This window comes from Branchiostoma floridae, chromosome 18 (assembly GCF_000003815.2).
Source record: "Branchiostoma floridae strain S238N-H82 chromosome 18, Bfl_VNyyK, whole genome shotgun sequence".
NCBI classification, from domain to species: Eukaryota; Metazoa; Chordata; class Leptocardii; order Amphioxiformes; family Branchiostomatidae; genus Branchiostoma; species Branchiostoma floridae.
The window spans coordinates 5,195,867-5,208,420 of record NC_049996.1 but is presented as its reverse complement, the minus strand read 5'-3'; the positions used below and the strand labels follow the sequence as shown (position 1 = coordinate 5,208,420).

The following is a 12,554-nucleotide window of genomic DNA, read 5'->3' as shown; positions in this document are numbered from 1 at the left end:
ACACCCATACGTTGTGCGTGATTTCACTGACTTGTGAAAACCCTTAATTCACCAGCAAGTACACGCGACCACCTCTTTTGCAGCAGTAGACGTCTTGTAGCCATCCAGAGGAATAATATTTAAAGACCTTTCCTTCCTTGTGCGAATTTAGAATCTGCTTGTTCAGGTCTCGACCTTTATCTGATGACTCAAATGAAAAAAAAATAGCAACAAAAAGTTCAGCAACATCAAAATATATCGTAGGGTTGTATATTAGAAATAACTACTCATGGTGCCACGAACTGAAACTTCAAACTGACATGTACCTGTGTGATCTTTCATCAGGAAGTCACAAATGCCATTGTACATGACATTCGGTCATTCTTCAAGGCCCTCTGGTAGCCAGGTATCATTCTTAAAGTAACGTGGGTCTGGTAGCCCTTCTACCAGCTGGCCGTAATTTTTTCCGGATAGTTGCAGCATGTTCAGCTGCTGACGGCAACGAAGGCTTTTGCCTGCAGGACATCCATGGGTCCAGATGTTATCCGACCCGACTCTCAGGAAATCTTGCAGAGCCTTTACCTTTCAGATGTTTACTTCGTTAAACTTATCACATGACACACTTAAGAGTTGTGCTGTGTGTCATGCTAACTTAGAACAGGGAAATTGTCTGAGGAGAAGTCTATGACACACCTAAAATTCGCATGGTCTGAGGAGAAAAGTGCGTCAAGTCTATGACACACTTAAGAATTGTGCCATTTAAAGTGTATTATACTAGCATAGAACGGGAAACATTGGCTAAGAGGTAGGCTATATTTGTCATAGACAAAGTCATAAACCATAAACAGACTTATGTTTCAGTTCATTGATTTTTATTGCGACTCATATCAACTTAATTTTATCAACTGTTTTCCTTTTTCTCTGGCGTGTGTCCCTCAGTGAATGTCCGGCGATCCACTCACCCATCCTTCCTGTTTGAAAGAAAATAAAATGTATAGATTGTACAGCAGTGCCTGGCAATGTTGTTACTCACAGCATTAAAGTATAAAAAAAGCAATCGTTTTTATGCCACAATATGTTGACACTTTCCGACGATTTTTAGTTTGCCAGCCAAGTTGCGAATTCTTACCAGACTTATATTTCTACATCCAGAACTGTTGGGTAGGTCGCTGGATCCCAAGATACTAGTTCCAGCCATGTACCCGCTGTAATAAGGGGAAAAAAGAGCAAACATACATTACTTCTTCACAAGCCATCTGCCACAAAAAAATCCAGGCCATAGCATGTCCAGGTCAAAAGAGACAAAAAAATCGAGGTTCTACTGCAGTACGGAGGTCATAACCACCCTCACCCCCCTAACAAGAAAAAAAAAACAAGTTTATGGCAATAAATAATGGTGAATCATTTTTTGTTTTGTTTTGTCAGTTCGGTGTCTTTTAGACAGTATTTTTCGTTCCCAAAACTGCAATGTGACGTTAGCCTGAGAGGGCTTCATTACATTTGATTTAATATCAAAATTTACTCACGAAACTTGAATATCAGTGGCCGTCTTCTAGACAATCTTCTGAGCCCGACGTCTCGAATGTAGCAGTCTGAAAATAAGGTTTCAAAATGTCAGATGAAAAACCTATGTTATTAATCTGTGAAATGTGAGTGAGTGAGAAACTGAGGGTGAGCAGGTTTGTTTAACAGTACCTCCGATTTATTACCTCCGAAGCAGGTGGTTGTGAAGATTTTGGTTTAAGAGATCTAAAGAAGCCCAATTTAGACAAGTCCTAGATCTCCAATCAGAATAGAAGATATGCAGATTAGTTTTAATATTTTGAAGCGATCATTTGCAGATTCCCCAATATATTTTCACCCGTCTGACTGACTTGTATTGATTGTGTCTTGTGTAGCTGTGTAAATGCAAAAGTTGAACATACATTGTGTGGTGTATGTAACAAATAAAGTAGAGTGTTAAGTGTAAAAATCAATGTAAAAGCTCATCTGTCAAAGTGTTAGGTTAATGGTGACCATACATTCTGTATTTTGATATAATTCAACTTGCAAAATGCTGACAAACCATTTTGTCTGAAATCATTATGTACAAAATGTGAATAAACTTTGACAGTGATGAAGCAACATTGACCATTAATTTGCTTTCGTAAAATAAAATACTAGTAATGTTAATAAGTTACCAGTTAACTGAAGAAACTTTAAATCTTTGAATGTACAGGCAAGCTGTAGATGGCTCTATACATTTGGGTACCGGTTGGAAAAACGAAGGTCAAGTCGTGTAATTGAACCATTTATTATTTAATCTTAAGAAACTCTGATATCAAAACACGTAATACTTCAAAGTATAAATTTTGTCAACTACGAACTTTGGCTGGTATAAACAATACTCATATCTCTTAATTACAAAGAAACTGAATTGTCAAATGTAACAAATACCAGTTTTGATTGGCTAGGACACTTTATAATTTTATAGTATCATAGATTTTTTTACAGATCCTTGATGAATACCTGAAAGTTATTCATAGAACACGCAGTGATGGACGGCCACTCTCACGAGTATGGCTAGTCTACGGGTTTGCAGTCCTATTTTGACGGGCCTTCCTCGAGAGAACACGCAGTACAGAGGTCACCCCCACCTAACTCCTTCTGCTTTTCCCCCTACCCGTTCTCCTTTTCCCCCGGACTTCTCCTTAACCCCCGCTGTACTTCTGCTGTGCCCCCGTCCTTCTTCTTGGCCCCCGGTGTACTTCTGCTTGCTCCCCGCCCTTCTGCTTAACCCCCAATGGCCGCCGTCAACCCGAATTTCACGTAGTCGACACGAAAATCGTTCAGAAAGCAACAAAAACGATCGCGCCACGGAACATGAAATAGCCTATTCTCAATGACACATTTTGGGCCACCTTTCTGCCAAGTGGCGTTTCACGACTCCTTCCCAGTCTTTACTTCAAAGGCTCGCCCTCTCGGTGAAGGGCGTATGCATCCGCCCCGTCAGCATCGGGTACTCACACGAAAGTCGTGCCTAAACACCCTGCACGGCAACGATACACGGTCTCATATATCCTGTGGTCTGGCAAACAATCTTGCCACCTCTCTACCAAGTGTTCTCGAGATTGAGCGCGATTTGTACGACGCCACTTGGTAGAGAGGTGGCCAAGATTGTTTGCCAGACCACAGGATATATGAGACCGTGTATCGTTGCCGTGCAGGGTGTTTAGGCACGACTTTCGTGTGAGTACCCGATGCTGACGGGGCGGATGCATACGCCCTTCACCGAGAGGGCGAGCCTTTGAAGTAAAGACTGGGAAGGAGTTGTGAAACGCCACTTGGCAGAAAGGTGGCCCAAAATGTGTCATTGAGAATAGGCTATTTCATGTTCCGTGGCGCTACCGTTTTTGTTGCTTTCTGAACGATTTTCGTGTCGACTACGTGAAATTCGGGTTGACGGCGGCCATTGGGGGTTAAGCAGAAGGGCGGGGGGCAAGCAGAAGTACACCGGGGGCCAAGAAGAAGGACGGGGGCACAGCAGAAGTACAGCGGGGGTTAAGGAGAAGTCCGGGGGAAAAGGAGAACGGGTAGGGGGAAAAGCAGAAGGAGTTAGGTGGGGTGGAGGTAAGGATCACTAATGATTCTATCCACTAATGATTTGATTTACTAATAAAAATGCACATTATGATTGTGCTACTTACCTGTGAGTTTATTTCACCAATGGTTATAGAGAGGACCTAGCTATTCTATGATGAAAACATTGTTCTCCCTAATAAAGTGATTATCTTTGATTTATTGCTGTTACCATATTGTTTAACAACTACAGAAGCATCATCATATTCTACACCCCAACCAAAGGTTTGTTGGGAAAATTGACATTTTTCTCAGAGGCCCAATTCTACCAGAATTTTGCCAATTCTGGGTAGACTAGAGAAAGGTCATAATTTCTGAACAATGTATGTGATGGCTTTTATGACATCAACGGCCAATAAGGACGCCTCCACAGACATCATGCACAGCCGGTGCCGACGGCTCGAGCACCTCCAAGGACACCACAGCCGGTGCCGACGGCCCGAGCACCTCCAAGGACACCACAGCCGGTGCCGACGGCCCGAGCACCTCCAAGGACACCACAGCCGGTGCCGACGGCCCGAGCACCTCCAAGGACACCACAGCCGGTGCCGACGGCCCGAGCACCTCCAAGGACACCACAACCGGTGCCGACGGCCCGAGCACCTCCAAGGACACCACAACCGGTGCCGACGGCCCGAGCACCTCCAAGGACACCACAACTGGCATAAGCAAGGAAGCTAATGTCTGCGAAACCTGTAATAATCAACTTCTGAATCCAATCGCAGGAAATATGGTTCCCAAACAATCTTGCGACCAGCAACACAGTGAAGCAAACACGCGTACGGCCAAAAAAAGCTCTCTGCTAGAGTGATGACGCATGTGGACAACGTTGAAGAATTGAAGGAGGAAGAAGAAAGCAACAAAAAAAGGCTTAGGTAGAAGAGAGAAGGAAGATGAGGGAGTTGAAGCGGCAAGAAAAGGAGGCGAAAGAAATGAAGAAGGAAGAAAAGCGGAAAGAGAAAAGAAAGGATGACGAAGTAGAGGTCTAGGGAAGAGGAAGACGTGAAAGAAGAAGCATAAGTGACCGAAGGCGAAGCGTTTCCTTCTGAAAACAGAGCAGAGCCAGAGAATGGGAAGAGACGACGAGTGAAGAAGAGGATGCACTGTTATGACTACGACTTTTAGTACGTTATTTAGAAGAAGTTTTGAGGAAAATCCTATTAAATTTACTGTTCTATGTTAAACAACTAGTGCACAGGTTGAGGATGGAGTTAAAAATGTTATTGATTAATGAATCGTAAATTGTATAAAATCGATTCATGTAAAGCAAGAGTTATTTCCATACTGCACACTGATACATCTTCATATTACAACGTCAACTTTTCCTACATACATATCAACTTTCAACTGTACTGTTAATCGTACCATTAGTAAAATGCGTTTGTACATAGAAATACAAATTCTAAAATTGATGTTAATTGTGCCAAAATGTCTAAAACGAACAAATTTCGGTGCTACAAAGTGTGATTAGAATCTAATTACTGTAAATGCAGAAATGTTCGCGGTGGATTAATGTTCGCGGTTTTCGCGGCGACCACTTTACCGCGAAATTAAATCCACCGCGAACATTTTTCTATTAAGGTATTAGACTGCAGTATATGGTGTTACCGCGAAATTAAATCCACCGCGAAAAGTCATTTTTCCCGCTACCGCGAAATTAAATCCCCGCGAAATTAAATGCATTTACAGTATCCTATTTAATGGATCGAGTTAAAAAGGTTTACAGTTTATTCAGTAGTTTTGTCATTTATAGCATTGCACTGGATACGTAACAACTGCAGTAGGATGTTGCGGAGTTGGACATGACATTATTGCACATCGAGTGACGGTACGCTCTAGACTCTTGTCATCTGGGTGCAAATGCGCTCAAGCATTAGGAGTTTTGGCGGGTTCAAATGAAACAGGAGAAAGGCAGACATTTTAGCCATCTCCGAATGCAACAATGCTGTTTCAAAATCACCCATGTGCGAGAATGGAACACTTCTGCTTCTACTAATCACACTTTAGGTCATAAATGAATGTTGCAAGATGCCCCGTTCAAGAATGGTCAAAATTAATGCATTATGGCCTTTTTTTCTGAAATTACTGTCTTTGATAATACTATTACATTTGGTGATGCAATGAGTTTGAGAATATGTATTCCTTTCAGACTTGTAAACCAGATACATGGGTAGCATTATGCACACACAGCTGACAACAAGACAAGAGTTTGGCAAATACAAGATAAGACAAAAAAACTCAAAATGTAAGATCGAACATCATGCTGTCTTTTTTCACAATTGTGCACATGATAGCCAGAGTTATACTGACGTGTGCGATGTATTGTAACAGTTCTATTTCCTGTCTAGTTAAGGCTTTAGTTCTGTTATTTTCTAAGACATACAAGAAAGTGACGTCATCTGCATGCCGGTTCGTCAAGCTGGACACCGGGGCACGCTGCTGGTAAGTTTGTTTGTTTGCTTGTTTGAACCTTTGTTTATCCATGAAAGCTCGAATCTTTTCATTGTGGTCATTGGGGAAGGATCAAACAAATGATAGAACAGACATAACAATTTACATCATAAGTCCTAACGAATAGACACCTCCTTCATCATGCATATTTTCGACATAAAAGAGGGGCGATGTTCACACCAAGGAGGCCAATTGTTCACAAAATATCACAGAACGGATAAAGAGACAAGCTTTTTAACATCGCTCTCAAATTTGTTTTGTAAGCTACCTTTTATCAGGCATTGTCATACATATTGTATTCAACCATAGGCTTACATTACATATTAATGAGTACTTGAGGAGTTTATCAGAATGCTGTATGCTTTCTGATCCATGTGGGACTAGTGGGTACTTTACCATATATCGTGTTAAGTAGTAGGCAATTTTGTTAGTTTCCAAAATCAGTCTCTAGATTGTATGATGCATACTTGTCAACTGGAGCTCTTCTGACAGTTGCAGAGGCAAAACATTTTGTCCCAAATCGGTTCTCAAATATGTCTACTGAACAAGCTGTGGAATTCAACCGCATGCACTAAAGCACCGCATTGCTACACTTCGGGCTGGGCAGGTCCTTCTGTATACCCAGAGTGGCAACACTGAGTCAGTAATCTTCACTGCACATGAAATCATCTTGTTCGACAGTCATCTACATGGACAAAATGTTGCCATACGCATTGTTGCACAAAAGGACGTAAGCCGCCCTATGCGATTAGTGTAATTGTTGTTAAATAAATTTTAGGAATACTCACTAAAGGTGAAAAATAAAGCCATCTTGGCGTTTTGCGACATGAATGTTGACGCGGGCCTCAATAGCCTAAGTTTACATCTAAGCACGGAATCTTCCACAAGTTATTCTCCATGTTGGAGAAGGCACTAAATGACCTTGACAACATCAACGCTACACTCTTGATATGATGTGTTTCAAGATGAGTTGGAACGGGCAGAAATTCTAGGCAACCACCAACTGCAAGGCCTGTTTACATACGTCGATAGAGTGGAGGAGGCAAGGGCATTAATGACCAGGTAGAGGAAAATTACAGGGGAAATTGAGGCCCTTGAAAATGACCTGGCCTGGGCCCTCCTGCATTTTAGATACAATTCGGGCGAAATTATGAACATAAATGAGGAGACAGAGAGGTCGGTGCAGCAAAAGAATCTTTCAGTTTTCCCGCAACTTTCATCACTGGCTACTCCGCTAGAAAGGTTGGGTTGCAATGGATCACACCTGGTAGCCCCCGACCCGTATTAAAACAAATTCTTACGTGGGTTGGAGGAGAACCGACCACTATGCGGAATGCTACAGACAAATCTTTCATACAGACAGGGGCACACTAAATAAATGGTTCACAGAGCCGTGACGAATACACTCGCAATATTTGACAGTGTCAATGACGCAAACCTGCAAAAGCTCAGAAGCGATGCGCCAATCCTGGCGGACTTCTTGTTTGAAGTTTATAAGGCTGAGGGAAACAGAATTCTGGAAGATGTGCCTGCTTTGGTAAAATAAATCATTGATATCTTTACCATTCAAACACAAGTATGATAACAGTGTGTACCCGCCACCAGAGAAAGAGAATACCTTCGGGAGGTATTCCTTCTTCCCTCACCCCGAGCTGCCGCTTGTACGCGGCCAAGCGAAATATGCAAATGATGCACAGAGACGGATTCGAAAAAGCAGAAACAGAGATCCGAGTCAACATTGCAACAAGATGTATGGAGTTCATTCATCTCTTAGTCCTGGAATGTTTACAGTATTCTATCAACATGGACTCTACTATCATGGATTAACAATATCTTAGAGTCACGAGTCTCCAAGACATCCATTCGAGATACTGATAGGTCGGTTCGTTTTCACTTGTCGCTACTATCTCTGATTGACTGATAACATTTCACTTTTATTCTAATTTATATATTGTTTTTCTATGCTGCCGTGAAAGCGGAAGAAGAAATGCAGGGAGAGGTGACAGGTGCATGTAAGTTGCCGAAAGATCAGACGGTCCTGGCAGGGAGCAGTGAGCCCCCAGTACTCCTGGATACCTGGGTTGGCGTGTGGTATAATGGTGAGGGGCCCACTGCTCCCGGGGTGTGGTATCCTGGCAAAGTGGAGAATGTATTGTTTGGGGGAGATTGATGGTAAACTTCATCCACCCTGCCCCATCATCCATGGCAGATTGTCGATATAACTATGTAACTCCTAATTGGAAGGATGCTAAGACATTCCGGGCAGTATTTGTCATTGCAAACAACTTGCATGTAAAAGAAGTGAGTAAGGGGAAGTGGAAGGTTAAGGACAAAAGGGAGATTGACAAAGCATGCAAGAAGTTCAAGCCCCCTTCTCACAAGTGAGCTACTGTGTGTACAGGTTTAGGAATATTCCATAACAAACTGAGATTCTCCGTTTTGTCTTTAGTTTAGTTTATGTTCTTTACAAAGACAGACACCAGCACGACTGTCTGAATCTCCTTAACACTACCCACCTTCAGACCAGATGGCAACTCAGGTACATTTGTATATCATATTCAGTACATGAGACTCTAAACCTTTGCCACATATTGATGTATATAGTACAGGCTTCACTGTATCTCAAAGCAATGTTTCTAACTGGTAAGAAAGAGTCTTCACTGCGAAAACTCTGCTCCCTCCAGCTAGCTTATCAGACTATGTCAAGAGTAAGACCATATTTCTACTACAAAGTGGTGCCAAGGTGACAGCAACAAAACTGGTTTGTGTATGTCACTGTCCCTTGACTAATCCTAATACAATACTTTACATTTTAATTTTTAAACTATTAAACTTGAAGCATGACAACAAAACGACAAGTTATTGTTCTTCATATCTTAAATTCACTTGTGATTTAAGATAATAAATCTTTGGTTGAAGCTCACATTCCCTTAGTTAAATTATACACAGTGATTTACGTGCACAGCATTCCGGCTCTTAGCAAGATGATTTGTACAAGTAATTATATGTAACAACTAGTTTATATCATTTGTAGATACATGAGAAGAGGCACATGTTGCCTCCTTAAGTTGTATGTCATGCCTTATTAGAAGTGGCACCTAACAGCATGTGCCTGGCTTACTAGGGCTGCTTGCCATGCATAGAGGTCTTGGCCAGTGTGTAATTGTTGAGACTGTGAGGGCTTCTTGCAGATCATCATGTTTTTTGTACTTTTCACTTTCACAGTTGAATTAACTGATTACAAAGTATATGAAAGTGTTGAATCAATGCAGTCACATCATGTACATTGTATAAAACAAAAAAAGGAATGTATTAATTTCCTAACTTAAAGTGACTCATTGTATATTTACTTGAAGTTTGCAGAATTATTCGCAAGTGGGATCACATTTTAAACACATCTGTTACAACCTTCTGTTGACTGTCTTGTAACCTGCATTTAAATACCTTACTGAGTCTTTATTTCAAAACACATTATGCATCTAAATTAATAACCCATGGGATAAAACCATGCATTATTTCAGTTCTACAAAAATGCTGCCAGCAGTTGTATCCATACGCTGATAATGAATGGTCTGTAACTATATTCTAAGACCAGAAAGCATCAGATTATGTATAAACATTGATGTCCACAATGTAAAATAATGCAAAAGCTAGGGAGAGAAACAGTTTGATTCTCCTTTCATAGTTTCAGCACCCAACGTTTGACCATGCGCAGTGATCCTCGTTGTTATGCGTACAAGGTATTTAGAATGCTGATAACTTAGTAACGGTTCTTGGCCGTTCATTATACGTTGACTACATGAGACACGTCTTGTTCGTAATAAATAGCGTTACTGGATGCAAAATGTCTCAGTCTATTTTTCTCTCCGATATCATTCATTTCTTTGATATTCTTCGCTAGTCTTCAGTCTGCGCGCAAGAAAAAGATGGCAAAATGCAATTTTCATCGGGCAGTCGCGTTTCGAGCTTGGATCAAACAGACATGGTTTTGCATAGAAACTTTTTGAGTTGAAGAACAGACTATTTAAATATCTGTAGAATGATTGCCGTCCAATGTGAGTCATGAGAGGTTTGGCGTACCTTATCAAGTAATTATTACCTGATCTTCACGCTGACATCTATTGACAGTCAAAGTCTTAATTTTATTCTTTCGTGGTTCAGTGTTATGAGATTTGTAAAATAATTTAAAGACAAAAACAGTAAATCCTGCCATGGACAGATTTTCATGACCCTGTTCACACTAAAAAAAAAACGATTTGAATAAAACATGTTATCCGAATAAAACGACCCGATCCGAATAAGTTTCTGCAGTGTGAATGCTCCCAAATCACTTGGATTTCATCGAAATGAATCCTTCCATTTTTGTGACTCAAGGGTCTTGATTTTGTGCTACGCTGGACAGTGTGCCCTAACTAATGGTACGCTCCAGAATCTGTGATTTGCTCTCGTCAGAACTAAGTGATGAAGATAAGTAACAAAAATGATACTTCTGATAATCCTACCATACATGAGTTGTTGTTTTTCAGTAAAATTGTGATTTTGTGTAATACTTGTCTCTTGTGAGGACGGCTAAATCTAGCACAACCCAGGTCATGTTTTCACAGGAAATGAGGTAATTGCACTGAATGCTGCAGTCTTACCAACAAAGTGTAAAAACAACATCACCGAATCTAAATATCTGCTAGTAATATCTTAATCCAGCTTAGGTTCCCAAAATTCTGGCTCATGTTCCCAGAATTCTCCAGAATTCTGGCTCAGGTTCCCAGAATTCTGGCTCAGGTTCCCAGAATTCTGGCTAAGGTTCCCAGAATTCTGGCTCAGGTTCCCAGAATTCTGCAGAATTCTGGCTCAGGTTCCCAGAATTCTGGCTCAGGTTCCCAGAATTCTGGCTCAGGTTCCCAGAATTCTGGCTCAGGTTCCAGAATTCTGGCTCAGGTTCCCAGAATTCTGCAGAATTCTGGCTCAGGTTCCAGAATTCTGGCTCAGGTTCCCAGAATTCTGCGGAATTGACGTTGTTTCTGGAGACAACTAATTGCATTCTACATAGTAATTACCTTTCAATATACATTTTCACAAAATATCTGATACATAGGTGTAGTCTGTGAAAGGCTACAAGCATTAGTCCGAAGTGCTCTGCTCAGTCCAATTTTAATCTGCTCGATGTTTTACACAGTTTCGTCAGAAGTAATAGCGTCAAAATTTAGTTTTATCTATTACGTCTATCATTCTCTTGGTGGTCATATGAGAAGTCGTTAGGAATTACAAAAGTTAGAAGAGCGGGCATCAAAAGCTGACCTTGACAAAAAAAGCGGTCTGAATTGGGTTAAAACTTGAGTAGTATAGTTTATGATCCAAGCGAAATGTTTTGATTAGAAAAAAATGCCTTTAGAATAAGATTTTTTTTCAATAACAGTGGCCATGATAAAAGGCACTGAAAAACTATCTTCTTTCAAAGTTCAATCTCAGTGCTTTTCTAATAATAAGTCAAGTACCACTTTAAAAGCTCTTCTAGTTGCAGATTCGAGGAGTTATTTTATATTTTCTACCAGCCTTTTGGGGATTTATGCAGGTCCAAGAGGTCCGTGAACATTAGTGCACCGGTGACTCAGTAGGAGACACATTCCGCCATGTAGTAGGATGTAACTTTGCTGCCAAGAGATGTCATCATGGACAGTTTTCGTATTCTTTTATTCTATTTTGACGAGGCGCATGACATGTCACGGCGGTGAGGAAGATATGGCGACGGGATATGTCACCTTGGAGAGTATCACCGTCTAGCTGTCAACTCAGACCACTAAAATATTCCATGAGTTATTTAGTAGTGTGGTAGTGGGTTTAGAGATGACATCAAGTGGCTGCGCTTGGAAATAACTGAGATTAAACAGAGCGAAGAGTTTGCTTACAAGCAGATTAATCTAATCAAGCTGAAGTTATTCCAGCCGAGTTGGGCGCTCTGCACGGACAGGTGAGCAACTGGTCGAGTAAGCTGCTTGAAGCTGAAACCGTACGACTTGTAGGAAGGAAGAAGGGTTCCCAGAGTAAGTGGTGGAATAGGCTCTTCTACTGCTGCATGAGACAAGAGGACACGGAGGACGAGTTTGACTAGAGAATGCGGTAAGACTGGTTGAAACAGAATCTGCTGTTCACAGGAGTCCCTTACGAGGCCAATGCATACGGAGAGATAGATGAGCGACCTGTCGAGCACGATGCTTGCAGCTGAAACGTTCGACTTGAAGGGATGAAGAGGGTTTTCCTGAGAAAGTGGGGGAAGAGGCTGTTCTGCTGCTGCATCAGACAAAAGGTACGTGTTTTACATTTCATGGCTGACACAGGGATATTCTAATCGGCCAAATTACGTACACTTAGTTTAGGGCGAGATTGTGCGAGACTTTTCGAGAACTACATTGCTTGGCGGGACCTGTCTTCGCTACACAAAGATGGCGCATATTAGCCGCGCTTGAAAATGAAAACGCAAAATAACCAATAAAATACCTCTGACTTGCTTC

At 41.4% G+C, this 12,554-nt stretch overlaps 1 long non-coding RNA gene across 1 annotated transcript; it reads right to left on the bottom strand.

The window, feature by feature from the left end:
• Positions 1-626: 626 nt before the first annotated feature.
• On the bottom strand, positions 627-1,788 carry LOC118405320. Its single transcript, XR_004829879.1, has 3 exons — positions 1,506-1,788; positions 1,109-1,184; positions 627-950 (listed from the first exon to the last, which is right to left on the bottom strand). It is a non-coding gene; the product is annotated as an uncharacterized LOC118405320 (long non-coding RNA).
• Between the last annotated feature and the right edge of the window lie 10,766 nt (positions 1,789-12,554).